Source organism: Ceratotherium simum, chromosome 25, assembly GCF_057802395.1.
Source record: "Ceratotherium simum simum isolate JZ-2026a chromosome 25, ASM5780239v1, whole genome shotgun sequence".
Classification (NCBI taxonomy): domain Eukaryota; kingdom Metazoa; phylum Chordata; class Mammalia; order Perissodactyla; family Rhinocerotidae; genus Ceratotherium; species Ceratotherium simum.
This window is the reverse complement of record NC_141924.1, coordinates 10,884,270-10,898,753: the sequence shown is the minus strand read 5'-3', so window position 1 is coordinate 10,898,753 and position 14,484 is coordinate 10,884,270. Positions and strand designations below refer to the sequence as shown.

The following is a 14,484-nucleotide window of genomic DNA, read 5'->3' as shown; positions in this document are numbered from 1 at the left end:
CAGGCGGGCATACAGCGGCCCCCCGCAGACCTGTGTAGACATGGTAAAAGGCCCAGCGCGGTGCACGCACCACAACACCAGGCCAGGCCTCTGCACACGGTCACAGAAACGTGTACACATGATCACAGCCGCCCAGAGCCAGGCGCGCACACGATATGAGACCTCGAGGCCTCTCTGCACACGGTCACAGATGTGTGCACACAATCACGGTCCAGGTACCCGCAGACACAGCGCCCGGATCCACGCACACACCATAACACAGATGTGCACGCCCATGCACACACAGGAACAGACCCGGGTACACACTGTAGGTCACAGAGACCCATGCATACTGCAAAGCCCAGACGCACACATCCACGCACACACAGACCCATGCACACGTCGGACACACACACTCGCTGACCGCCTCCGTCGCATACACACCACCGCACAGGACGCACTGGGCCGTGGGCCGGCGCACGCACGGTCACAGGCAGGGGCGCGCACACACACTCATACACATTTGATCGCACACGCGGGAGGCGCGGAGCGGCGGCGGCCCCGGCCCCGGCCCCGCGCGGCGAGCGGAGCCCGGCGGGCGGCGGCGGGGAGGGGGCGCCGGTGGGGGCGGGCGGGGCCGGAGCCGCCCGAGCCCGGCGGGAGCAGGCACCTCTGCGCGCCGCGCTCGGGCCTCGCCTCCGCACCCCGAGCGCCGCCCGCGGGCCCTCCCCGCGCCCGTGCGCTCGCCGGGCCCCCGCCGCGGCCCCGGGGTGCAGCCAGGCGGGCCCGCGGGACGGGGTGGAGGTGGGGGCGGGGGCGGGGATCGGGGCCGGGCCGGGGCCGCGCCGCCTGCGATGCCGGGCGCCCGCCGCAGCCGCCGCCGCCGGAGCCCGGGATGGGGCGAGAGGCTGCGGCGGACGCCAGCATCTCCCCGCCGGGGGCCCCGGAGGCCGCGGAGCCGCCGCCGCCGCTGCTGCCGCCGCTGCTGAGACCCAGCGGGCGATGGGTGAGTTGACCCCGGCGTCCCGTGGGCCCGCGCCGCAGCCCCTCCATCCCCGCACGCCCGGCCCTCCGCCTCCATCGCCGCGCCTCCTCCTCGGCGCTCGCTGCGCCCCCCGTCACCGCTCCCACAGCCCCCCTCCCTGAGCGTGACCTTTGGAGGCGGGGGCGGGAGCACTAGGCTGGGGGGCTGGGGGCCGAGATGGGGCGCGGGATGCAGGGGAGGCTGCTCAGCTCCGGCGCCCCCTCCCCCAACCTGGCTGCTCCGCGGAGCTTTCCCTGGCGCCGGAGGGCAAAGCCTCATCCCTTCGACCCCCCTTCCCCGGCCTGGCCGGGGGGCGTCCCGGCGCGGGGCTGGAGCCGTGCTTTGTGCGCTGCGCCCCCCCACAAAGCTCCGGCGCGGCGCGGGACTGGGGGTGGGAGGCCTCAGCGCCCGCCTTCCCCACCCCCCGACCCCGGGCTGCGGCGGCGGCGAGGCCCAGGCGCGGTCGGGGTGCTGGGCCGGTGCGGGGGCCGAGATTGTGGCCGCCTATGGGTTTCAGGCAGAGGGGAGTTGGGGGAGGACCCCCATCCCTTTGGAGGGGCTCCCGCTCTTTCCACTGCACTGCCCAGGGTGGGGGAGGGAACCTGGCTGGGGGAGGGCGCTATAAATATCTGCAAATAGTGAGTTCTGGAACCGGAGTGGGGAGGGGAGCGGGCCTGGGTGTCTGGGGGGTGCCTGAGCTGGGGTGCCACTGGAAGCAGAGATGGGTCTCAGCCAGCCCTGGTGGCCTGAGGTCGGGTGACTCTCCTGGCTCTGGAAGACGCCCCAGAAGGGATGTGGACAGTAACACTACCCGAGTGAGCTTCCTCCATGGTCCCCCAGAGCCGGCCCCCCCAGCCTGGGACACCAGTCCGGATCTGCCTTGATGGGGGTGTTGTGGGCACTGGTGTGTCACCTCCGGGGCAGTTACTAAAGATCCAGGCGTGGGGCCAAGCGTGAGCATGGAGGGAAGAGCAAGACAAGCCCCCCCACACACCTGGAGGCGCTGGCAATTCACTGGGGATATTAATACTTCCGACTGCTAAGGAGATAGGCACAGGGCCTAGGAAAGTTTGGAAGAGGCGCTGCCAGCCCATGGGGGAGAGAGAACTTGCTGGAAGAACTGATGAGGGGAGGTTGGAAGAGTTCACTGGGTAGAAAAAGTGGGAAGGGCATTGTGGGCGGAGGGAACAGCACGAGCAAACACTCAGGGATGTGAGTCCTGGTATGTGCTGAGAGATGGAGTGGGGGATGGGCAGGCACCGGGAGTGACCAGGAGGAGAAGCCAGATGAAGAGGAGGGAGCCAAGGCTGAAGAGGAGGAGGGCCAGGTGGAGGCGAGGTGGCAGCCACCTCAGGGAGCTGGCGCTCATCCTGAGGACAGCGAGGAGCCCACAGGGGTGGGAGTGACCGTCTGGCCCAGCTGCTGCCTTCTGAGGGTCTGCGCAGTGCCCCTGATGTGGTCAGGGCTGCTTGAGCCACATTGATGATCCTTTTACTGTGGTAGCTGGATCCCCTCAGGCAAGTCGGCCTTCTGCGCCTCAGTTTCCCCATCTGTCCAATGTGGAGAATCCTCCAGAGTTGTGGAGATGACTGCGTGAGACGATGCGTGCAGGGTGCCCGGCCCCTGAGTGGTACTTGGGACGTGGCTGGCTGCTTCGCAGTGTATTTACCTGTAAAACGGGGACATTGATGCTGGCTGGCCGGCCAGGCCCTCTTCACCAGGTGGCGGTGAGGGTCATGTGAGGGCTGGAGGGAGCCGAGGGCTGCGGGCACTGCGCGTCCATGTCCTCCTAGGAGGAGGAGAGAGAAGCACCGAGGAGGCTGGGGCTGGGTGGGCTGCACAGACAGCATCCTCTTGTCCCTGTGGGCACCCACCACCTTCTGGCCCCCGGCCATGGCATTTGGGGGACCCTGCTCTGCTCCCCAAGGCCGAAGCCTCTTTATGCCCCATACTGCCTGGTGCACCCCCTCCCTGCCAGCTCTAGTGCACCACATGGGGACTAAGGCTCCCTTCCAGAAGTTTCTCCAGACATTCAGGCCAACAAACATAGTGTCCTCCTGTGAGGGGCACTGTGCTGGGCAGCCAGGCAAGAGGACACAGGCCTTGCCCTCAGGAGGGTAGAATCTAGCTGGGCAGCAGATACCACTGGGCACCCAGGGTCTGCCTAGTCCCGTGCTGGCTGCTCGGTGACAGCGAGAGTCACAATAATTACGCCACGAGGCAGTCAGGTGCAGAAGTTAAAAAGCAAGGATTCCAGATCCAGGGGCCCAGGTTCTAATCCCGACCCTGTTACTTTTTACTGGGTAACTGTTGACTAGTGACTCTGCCTCTCTGTGCCTCAGTTCCCTTGTCTGTAAATTGGGGATGATGCATATTATTGCTTGAAGAGCTTGGTTCAGCTTCTGGTGGACATTCACTGCCTCCCTTCTAGAATGAGTCTCCCTGTTCACCCCTGTCTCCTCGGAGACTACACAGCCCTCCTCGGTGGAGTGTCATCCACATGCCTGTTGTGGGCAGGGGCCTGCCTGTCTGTATCCATTGTTGGGCGGGGCCAGTGCTGTGCTGGCAGCTGGCTCTCTGGTGAGCGGTGTTGGCTGATTTCCGTGGTGTAAATTTTCCCAGCAGAGCCGATTTCAAGCTCCCAGCAGCTTAAGAGTCTTGCAGTGGGAGCTGGTACGCGCCAGCTTCAGCAGCCAGGCATTCAGTAGGGGCTTCATAAATGATGACTGAGCAAGGAGGAGAGGCCCCAGGGACTGTTGGTCAGATGGACTTGGGGAGCTGCCAGGGTACTGCAGCTGAGAGGGACTTCCGGGGGAGGCGTTGGACAGGCTGAGGGCGGGACCAGAGACCACCAGGAATAAGTACCCACAGCGGGGTGGAGGGCAGAGGGGGTGGAGGGCTGGTGTCCGTTCTTGGGGCCCTCCACACCTCTCACCCTGCCTCACTCCAGCGTAGTGGCCTGGCCTTGTGGTTCTGCCCAGAATGGCCCAAGTGGACCCCAAGCTTTAGCCTAACAGAGCTCTGAGATGTGGTCCAAACAGGTCCCAAACCTCAAATTCTATTCCTTTGCTTATGCTGTTCCCTTTACCTGAATGTCTGTTCTACCCACTCCTCCCTCTGCCCCTGAAACTCTGTCACCCATCAAAAGCCTCCTCACATGTCCCCTCCTCCATGATGGCAGCCCTCCACCCCAATCACACAGACTCTCTACCCCTTCTGCTGTTGCCCCCAGGCTTACAGCCCCTCGCGTGGGCAGACTGCCTGCCCATAAAAATATTAATAGCCAACATTTATTGTGTCTGTCAGTGAGCCGTGACAGAGGAGCCACTATAATCCCCTCTGCAGATGGGGAGGTTGAGCCACGGTTCTTGTTAGTGCCGACCCATCCTTTACATCTTAGCTCACGCAGGGAAGCCCACGTGAGCCCTGGTCTCCTTGCTGTGGGCCCGCAGAGCACCACACCCATTTGTTGTTACATGTTCCCGCCAGACCGTGAGCCCCACAGGCTACAGGATCTCAAATGAATGAATGATTGACAGAGCAAATGAGTGATTCTCAGCCTAGGGGAGCAGCCCTGCCCTCCTGCCCATTCCTCCCGCTTCTCCACCCCTGATGGAGGAGATTGGCCCTTCAGAGAGCAGCCTCACTATGGCGGGATGGTCACAGGGACGCTGCTTGTCCCCATCTCCCAGAAGGGGAAAGCGAGGCATCAGGAGGGGGTGGGAACCTTCCGCAGCTGGAAGCAGGCCTGGTGGAAGGGTAGTGGTCACCCTCCGGTGGCCTAGAATGGGGCCAACAAGGGGGCCCAAGGCCTTGCCCGTAATCCAGGAAGTTAACAGGGTCCAAAATACTTTTCCATGCGCTGCCTGAAGTGGAAATTCCCCTGTTGGCTCACTTATTTCCATCTTTTCTATAAAAATAAAATTGGAACAATAGAAATCATTCACACACCTAATTACTCCATGGTTTTACAAGTTTAGAGTTTATTTGGCTCAAGACTTTGGTTCTCACTGAAGTGGGAACCCCTGGGAGGGGCAGGGTGAGGGCCAGGACAGGAGGTCGGAGCCTGTGCTCACTGGGGCCTCCTGAAGGCCTGCCCTCCGGCTGCCCTCTCTCGGCAGGCCGGGAACTTCCCAGAAGGAGCGGCACAGACAGGGGTCTGTCTGAGTGAGGAGGGCGGCCAGAGGCAGTCTGTAGGGTTCTGGTTGACAGAGACCCGTGATGGATGACCTTCCAGGCTGTTCTTCCCACCTCAACCTCCCCCACCTCGGCCTCGACCTCCAAGTCATAATAATTTGCAGCCCTTTATTGAGCGCTTACTATGTGCTGGGAGCTGGCCAAGCCCTCTGTCTGCATTGTCCCAGCGCCCCTCCTGACTTCCCTCGAGGTAGGTACCATTATCGCTGTTTGGCCATTTGAGGGTGCCTGGGCCCCGGGGCTCAGGGCTGGGGTTGTATCCAGCCTGTAGGACCCCAGAACCTGATGGAGCTGCCTGTCTAGGCCCCCTCAGTCACCCAGAGGCGACCGCTCTGAGGCTTGGGCTCCCAAGACAGCCGCCTCACCCATGTCCAGGCCTCCAGGCCACCCTCTGGGTACCTCACCCTTCTTTCCCAGACTCCTGGGGCCCTGCCTCTGGAAGCCCCACTCAGCCTCACCTGGTGGCTTAGGGAAAGTACATATTTCCCAGGCCCCGCCCCGCCCTGCTGAGTCAGAATCCCCCACCAGGGGAGGGAGGGCTGGAAACCCGGTTTTAAAAATGCTGCCCTGGGGATTCAGAGGGCTGTGGACTCCAAGAACCTTGCCCCTCCCCACAGACTCCAGGCTGTCCCCTGGGACCTGGATCCCTGGGACCCTGCCCCTCCTGTGTTCTTGGCCTCTGCTCCCTGCTCCCCCACCCAGCTCTGCGCACATCATGCGCCGCCCCCGGCCCCCCGTTGTTTTTGTGTTGGCACCTGCCACTGCTGCCTTCTCAGGAAACAGGTCCTGGCTGGCTGTGGACAAATCCCTCACGGCTGCCCTCCTCTTGTTCCTGGGGCCCGCACACAGTCTGGGTGAATGATGGTGGCTGGGGAAGGGGGGACAGGGAGAGCTGCCAATGGCAGGGGAGGGGCCGGGCTCCCTGGCTGGGCACATGGGTGCACACTGGGGGCTAGCACTGTGCCTGACACAGAGAAGGCATTTGGTAAGTATTCCTTAAATATTTGTTGAATGGTGACTGAGAGGGGAAGGTGAAGGCCACTTCCAGAACATCGCAGATCGGCTGGTGTAGGTGAAAGATTGAGAAGGTGCCTTTCAGATGGTCGCCCAGGACTGTGAACTCGTTTATGGCACGAATGGGGACGAGATGCTGGTGTTGTCTTGCGTGATTTCATCTCAGTGTCCCGGGCGCCCTGGGCAGTGGTGCTGAAGTCATCCTTGTTCCACTGTGTGGAAACTGAGCTGCACACGAGGGAGGTGACTTGCTAGGGTCACACAGCTGGGAGGTGGTTCTGCGGACAGAGCCCGCCCGATGGGCGGCATCGACAGTGGACAGAGCGCTTCCACACACATGATCTCATTTGGTTCTCACAGCGCTCGGAGGTTTGGCTCGACTTTTTCACCTGTGCCCGTATCCTGGGTCAGAAAGCCTGTCCCCGAGGGCACTCTGCATCTGCGAGGGGCAGGTGGTGAGAGGAGAGCCCTCTGCCCAGGTGGACAGGAGAGAGACACGAGGCAGTGTGTGGTGGGGGCACGGGTGCACAGCAGGTGTTTGGAGCCCACTTGGCCGGTGCGGGCAGAGCCAGGCCTGAGCTGCGGCTCCGGTGCCAGGCTGGTGCACGGTTTGGCCCCATCTGGTCCTGGGAACAGCCCAAGACGGTCTTCGGTTTTTCAGCCAAGGCCCACAGAGTGCGGGTGACCGGTCCAAGGTCATACTCGGCACGGCCAAGGTGAAGAGCAGAGGTGAGGCTCCGCCACGCTGGGGGGGGTCAAGGGAGGCTGGCAGGTGGGTTTCAGCTGTGCAGAACGAACGCCATTGGAGTCACTGAACAGTGGGGGGACCCAGGCAAACCTCCTCCCAGGGGGTGTCCAGGGACCAGGTCTCCTCAGACTGGTTCTGGGGCCTGGCATGTCACTGCTGTCAGAGATGTTTGAGGCCACACATGAGCATGGGTGGTGGCCCTGCACCTGCCACTGGGGAGAATGTGACCGAAACCATGGACCCTGCCTCCAGGCACTGGCACGTGAGGAGGGGGCGATGTACCAGCACCCCCACCCAGACTAGAAGTCTGAATGCTTGGGGGCTGGCCCGGTGGTGTAGTGGTTAAGTTTGCATGCTCTGGTTTGGCGGCCCAGGGTTCATGGGTTCGAATCCTGGTTGCGGACCTAGGCACTTCTCATCAAGCCGTGCTGTGGTGACGTCCCATATACAAAATAGAGGAAGATTGGCACAGATGTTAGCTCAGGGCTAATCTTCCTCACCAAAAAAAGAGAAATCGGGTGCTGGCTTTCCCACGGGCCTTTGCAGATGCTGTCCCTCTGTGCAGAATGCCCTTCCCCTCCCTTCCTGGCTCATCCTTTAAGACCGCTCCAGGGAGCCGTGCCTGACCCCCACCCTGAGGGCGAGGCTGATGTCGACACCAGAGATTTCTGTCTCTCTGCCCCCATGGGGACTGAGAACCCTGCGGGCAGGGCAGGTCTGTTCAGGGCCCGATTATAATGCAGGGCTTGATAGGACATGCCACTGGGGAGAATAGAGACGAGTGGGTCAGGAGGACTTCGGGGGGAGGTCACCAGGGCCAGCGATGGGGATTGCTCTGCCGTCCCTCCTGTCTAGATGGCAAAGGGAAGGAATTATGGGAAAGACCAGGGACCTCCCGGTGTGGCTCCTGGAAGCAGCTGTAAGGTGCAGCCCAGCCCAGGTGACTGTCACCTCAGTCCAGAGAGAGGGCCAGGCTGGGGAGCCTTGAGGCCACGTGGTCAGCTGAACCTGCCCATTTCCCAGAGGGAACGTTGAGGCCCGGGGCGCTTGGGACTAGCCCAGAGCACCACAGAGAGTGGCCGAGGGTCCCCTTTGTGGTGTGTAGGAGGAGAGCCCAGGGCTGTGGGGCTGCACCAGCCCCCACTCCTGTTCCAAGCCGGAGCATTTCTCGAAGGGGTGCAGGTCGGGTCTGGGGGTGGATGGGAAGGAGCCGAGGGGAGCAGAGTCCCCCGGGCCCAGGTCTGCACTCTGGTCCTCCAGCGTGGAGGACAAAGCTCCTTAGAGAAAATGGGTGTTGCCCAAAGGCTGGCAGAAAATTTACGTCATTAGTTCATTCCAGCAAAAGGGTGCGCAGGAAAAAAATCCATGAGAACTTAGGCTAAAATGTTAGCCCGGGGGATGGCAGGGTGGTGGGTGATATTGTCCTGTTCCTTTTGCTGTGATTTCCAGATTTTCTAGAATGTACGAGAAACCTTTATAACCAGAAAAATGAAGTTATATTCTAAAGGAGAAAGGTGGAAAAGGCACCCTGAGAACAGCCAGCTCTCCATTTGTTCGAATCTGGGGTCGCCACTGCGGGCGGCCTGCACAGGGAGTAGCTGTAGGGTCTCCCCGTGGGAGTCGCCCAGCACCGGGCACTTGCTCAGACAGCCGCACCTGTGGTAGACAGCTGGTGTTTCTCTCATTCTCGGGAATTGGGTCAGTGCGAGTCCAGGCCCTGAGAATTCCGTTCAGACCTCTGACAGTGTTCCTGTGGCGCCAGCCTGGCCTTTGCTCCTCTTCCCCCACTCACCGCATGTTCCAGCCTCAGGCCATTGCTGTTCTCTGCACATGGCCCTCGCCTTCCCACCTCTGGCCTTTGCTGTGCCGGGCTCTCCACCTGGAAAGCTAACCCACTCCACCCCTGGTGCTGCCATCTGCCTGGGAAGCCATTCCCGCCCACCCCCCCCCCCACCAGGGGTGGCCCCAGGGCTGTTGGCTTCACCTCCATCCCCGGTGCCCAGTGGGTGCGGCACCGTCCACCGCCTTCCTTACTGACTCCCGCCTTGAAGTGCCTTTCCTGCAGTCCTCCGACAATGCGGGTCAAGCGCTACCTGTGGCAGTGGTGTTTGTAATCACAGCTGAGCCTTGATCCTGGGGGCTCAGTCTCTGTCTCCCCACAGCCCTCGACTCTGTGTCTGGTACAGAGTACTCATTCATTCATTCGTTCAGCAGTTGTTCGCTGAGTGCCTACTGTGTGCCAGGGGCCGGGCTGGGGGCCTGGGGCACAGATCTGCAGAATTCAGGGTGCGACCGTGTCTCTGCGTCCGTGCATTCATGTTGTGCGAACCACCCACGTGTGCGTGCACGCAGCATGAGCATCTCCGTCATATGTGAATTCACATCCCGGTGTGTAATCTGGCCAGTACCTCGGGCCTGCCTGGTTAATTCATTCATCAAGCATTTATGGAGCAGTGGCGCCAGGCCTTGACCCAGAGATGAGTGACCAAAGGTTTCTGACCTGGGGAAGTGCCCGTCTTGTGGGGCTGTTGCAGTGCAGACTGGTGAGGGCAGGGGCCGGCTGGGGGTGGGGGTGGGGGTCAGAACAGCATCCTGCAGAGATGGGGGGGACAGGTGTGCTCTGCGATCCCCCTGTGGCCCTGGACCCCGGCCTGGGAATGCCGGCCGGCCCTCCTGGCTGGTTTCCCTGCTGTGAAGTGCCCCTGAAGGCCTCTGGAGCTGTAGCGTGGAGCCGTGGGCGCTCTGAGCCCCGCCGTGGGTGCCAGGAGGAGATACAGTGCCTGAGGAGGAGGCGTGTCGGCTGGGGAACACAGAATACAGAACCCATGGGCAGTCCGGAGAACCCAGGCTGCAGAACTTTCTATGAGAGGAGAACTTGGGACCAGACACCACAACACAGCACCTAGAAGGTAGAACTCCTCGTTTTAGACCAGAGAAGCTGGAATGTGGAACTTAGAGGTGGGGAATGGAGCAGCAAACCTAGAATGTGGGCCTTCTGGAACATGGAACACTGATGTCTGCCAGGGCTGGGGGATCAAGTCCGTGCCCCCAGTGGTCAGTGGGGAAACTGAGGTCCAGGGGGGGTGGGGAGGTCTTGAGCAGCAGTGGGCGTCCAAGTGGTCTCTGCTGAGCCAGGCCCCCCCACAGCCTGCTGGGGCCTGACAGTGGGCAAGTCGTGTCCCCTCTCTGGGCCTCAGATTCCTCATCTGTGAAATGGGGTGTGAGCGTGGGATGAGATGGGGCACATCACTTGGTGCCCAGGGTCTCCTAGAAGGGTAGTGGCATTGCTGAGACCGGGACCCCAGCCACCTGACTCCTGGAATGACCTCCTCGCCTCGTGGTGATGGTTTTGTTGCTGCTGTTCTGTTTTCTCTCTCCTTCCCCACAGTCTGGGATGTTTGAGCACTTGCAGGCCTGTTTCGGAACCTCTCTGGATCCAGCAGGTGAGAAGGACTAATTAACGGAGCAGGAGCAGATTGGTGGCTCCCCTGATATTAAGGAGCAGGGGCCTGGCACCTGCAGCACCGTGGGGTGTCCCCTGCCATTTGGTGAGGGCTCACTGAGTGTCCCGGGTGGAGACAGGCGGGTCCTGACCCAAGAGGGCTGCAGCCCCTTGCAGGCGGGTCTGGACAGAGTAATCGGGGAGGAGAAAGAGAAAGGGCTCATTGTTCCAGCCTCACCAGGGCTCACCAGGTGCCCAGAGCCAACCAGCTGTGCACCTGCTCCATCAGGACCACTCCCAGCAGGAGGGTCATTGTGGCGCTCAGGTGCCCAGATCCAGGAGCCGCAGGCTCTGGGCTAGGTGCAGCTTCATCGCCTCCCCAGACCCCTCTGAGGACCCTGCAGGTGGGGGTTACCAGCTTCCCCTTTTGTGCCTCAGCAGACAGGCCAGGAGACGGTAGGGTTCTGGCCTGGGTCCCAGAGCTGTGGGTGGCAGAGCCAGAGTTCCAGCCCATTCCTTCACTCCGCAGTGCCTTGTCAAGCACCTACTGTGTGCCAGGCGTGGTGCTGGGCACTGAGCACACAGTGATGAGCTGCGGGGGGAGGATCCTAACCCCTCGGAGCTGTCGCTTCATTTTCCACCTTCTTCCTTCCCGCACCTCCTCCTGGCCATCTGCCCCATGTTGCTCAGAGTCTCGGAAGGCTGGAGTCACTGCCTGTGTCTCCGTCTCCACCACCACCATCCCGGTGGAAGGACCCTTAGAATGCACGTAGATGAGCCACCTCATTGGGGCGTGCCGAGCCCAGGTTGCATGGTGGGCGTGACAAGGACCTGCAGCCACTTTTCTAAGCCCCACACCAGGCCTGAGAGCCTGGCAGCGTTGCCTGAAAGGTGCAGGTGTGTGGATTTGGGAGGAGGGCCATTTATTCATTCAGCAGACCCAGGTTGATGCCTCCTTTGTGTCAGGCTCTCTGCTGGGGCTGGGGACCCAGAGGAGTGGGGCAGCAGAGCCCCTGTGTGGGGTGAGGGCCCTGGGGGCAGGCCAGGGTGCAGACGGCTGGGTCTCTGCACAGCCTGGGGTCAGGGCGGCCTGGAGGAAGTGCCTTTGAGCTGAAGCCTCTGGGAAAGGCCTGGGGACTGGGAGTAAGATTACACAGGAACTTCGAGCCTCCTGGAGATTTTGGACTTTATCCTGAGGGCAGTGGTTCCAAGCTGGGAGGGGCAGCACCCAGCGTCAGATGTGGCTTTTGCTTGGCTCATCGGGACCAGTCTGGTAGCCCTGCGTGGAGGCCGCTGCTGGTGTCCAGGTGAGCGCCGATGGTGGGGCAGCCGGCATGGGCACAGCAAGAAGGGAGGGACGAGAAGTACCGGGGCATGGCGCAGACAGGGCGTGGTAATAGGTGCGCGGGGTCAGCGAGAGGGAGCATTTAGGGTGGCTCCCAGGTTCCTGGTCACATCACTGACGGGGCCCAGAAGGAGGAGCGTTGGGAGTGCCCAGAGTTGTCGGAGCGTCCCTGGGTGCCGAGCTCAGGTCACAGGTTATCAGCTCAGGTTGTTGGAACAAGTGTTTGCGCAGGTTGTCGGGCCGTATTTTGCAGAGGAAGGTCCCAGGCGGGGTGGGAACCGACTGTAAAGCCCAGGGCCCTGCTCTCCCCACAGCCTGGCCAGATCCACTGGATCTGCTCCTCTCCCTCCCTCACCCCAGCTGGCACTCCAGCCTCTCAAGTGCACAGGTGTACCCACCACTTGCCGCCCTGTGCACAGGGCGAGATGCCCGTGAGAGCACCTCCACTCCTACTGGCTAGGTATGCAAGGACTGACCTCTGCCTCCTCCCTGTGCGTGGACTCACCCCCCAACCCCGTGCGTGGATGGACCCCCCCACGCATGAACACCTCCCCCCAAGGATGCAGCACGTGGAACCAAGCCTCTCCAGCCATAGCTTGATTTTGTTGCCTGCTGCGCCCCGTGCTGGAGAAGGCCCTGTGAGGACAGGGGAGGGGTGGGGAGTGCCCTCCCCGCCCTCCTCCACCCTTAGGCTTCTGGGCTGAAGTGGCCCTTTGTACATTGTCTCTGCAGGACGGGCGAGCCTGGCGGGAGGGGCTGGCACTGCCGGGGCTGCCTGGGCAGGAGGCACTGATCTCAGCAGGCTAGGGGAGTGGGGGCTTTCTCTGGGCTGCCAGAGCAGGGGAGAGCACCCTGCTAAGTGTGGGTGCACACTTAGCTGTGCACACTGGCCAGGCCTGCTGCCCCCGCCCCTCCAGCCAGACGATACTTGTCACCCAGAGCCTGTGATCACATCCCATGAGAATTCCATCGTCATGTAACAGCTGTTTATGGAGTGCCTGCTCTGGGCCACTCTTTGTCCTGGAGGTGGGGAGCAGCAGTGACCCACGACTGTGGCCCACAGTGACCCTGCTCTCCTGCTGTTGACATTCCGAGCAAGCAGGGTGTGGGTGGGGGAGACAGACCACTAACACGCAAACAAGGGGACAGACAGCTTCTTCTATGAGCAGGGCTGTGGAGCAGAGGACCTGGGGAGGAGACAGCCGCGTTAGCTGGCTGGTCAGGACGGCCCCTCTGAGCAGGCAGCCTGCATGCAGAGGACTGAGTGAAGGGCCTTCCAGGCGGAGGGAACAGCCAGTGCGAGCCTGGGATGTGGGAGGGACGGAAAGGCGCGGACTGGCTGGAGCCGAGTGGACCAGGGAGGCGAGGTCCGTGAAGACGCAGGGACCCACTTGGCAGGGCCTGTGGGCGGAGAGGAGCTTGGGTTTCATCCTGAGTGTGACAGGATGAGGGGGGTCATGGGGTGGGTGTTGAGCAGGGGGGACATGGCCTGATGGGGACTTTGCAGTGACAGAATTTGTGAGGCCCAGTGCCAAATGAAAATGCAGGGCCACTTGTTCAAAAATGAAAAATTTCAAGACAGAATTTTAAAAAAATGAGGCAGGAGGGAGGGAGGCCAGTGAGTGGGAGGAGGGGGTTAGGTCCTGGGAGCCTCTTGGAGGAAGGCGCCCACAGGCCCTGCGGCGCCCCAGCCAGGCACATGGTGAGGCCGTGTGGGGGCACGTGTGCTTCAGCTCAGAGTGCCGAGGACGGGCCTGTCACAGCTCCTGGATGTTATTCCATTTAGTCCCCATGGAGTGAGGGGCAGGGATGGCCCCACATGGCAGATGGAGACTCCGAGGCCCAGGGGTGTAAAGTGACCTGCCCAGGATCACCCGGGGGTCGAGAAGGGGCAGGGGCAGGACTGGGATTCAGCTCCCAATGAGTCCAGACTCCAGGGAGCTGCTGCCCCCTCGAGGCGCCCGGTCCTCCCTCTCCTGAGAGCCGGAACTGGGGGTGTCTCTTGTGGAGGCAGAAAACGCTCAGCCCCCGCCTCACTGGCCTTGCCTTTCCTCATAGTGAGCCTTTCCTCATAGTGAGGAGGTGTGGGCGTTCTGGTCTCCATTCCACAGAAGTGGAAACTGAGGCAGGGCAGAGCTGGTCTCTCTCGCTGCTCTCTTCTGTGAACGGGGCAGGCAGGTTATTTGGATCTGGAAGGCCAAGTGGCTGGGAGGCGGGCAGGGAGCTGCAAGCCCACAGTACAGGAGTCTCTGGGAGGGCTTATTCCCCACGGGCCTCGGTGGGTTCCATGAGGACATGAGCGATAAGCCGGCATGGGGCCTGGCTCAGTCACGTTTTTCAAAGGACTGGCAGCATGTTCCTATTTATGAATTGGAAGAAGCTGGGTTCTTCTCCTTCCTCAAATCAGAACTCTGTTAATTAATAATCTGCCCAATTAATTAGTACAGCCTTTGCCCCCCACCTTCCTGCCACTGCCTTGCCTCACCCTGGCTGGACCCTGGCCTCCTCTCTCTCCTTCCTTCCTTCTCTCTCGTGGCACCCCACACCTGCCCCTGCCCCTCCTGCCTTCCACCCCCGCCAGCCTCTCCCTGCAGAGATGACGGACCCCTGTGCCCCTGGGAAGTCCCCCCATGCCTGGCGTCCGCTCAACTCTCACTCAGGCCTCTGGCAACCCTACCGGGTGGGGGTTGCCCCATCTGACAGATGGAGACACTGAGGCACGGCGCAGTGGGACC

General features: G+C 61.7%; 1 protein-coding gene across 1 annotated transcript in view; it reads left to right on the top strand.

The window, feature by feature from the left end:
• Positions 1-902: 902 nt before the first annotated feature.
• Positions 903-14,484, top strand: part of MGAT3 (beta-1,4-mannosyl-glycoprotein 4-beta-N-acetylglucosaminyltransferase) — a 28,792-nt gene continuing 15,210 nt past the window's right edge. Inside the window, exon 1 of the mRNA XM_087448578.1 lies at positions 903-985. The gene's annotated coding sequence lies outside the window, so the exon portion shown is untranslated. The remainder of the gene's footprint in view (positions 986-14,484) is intronic.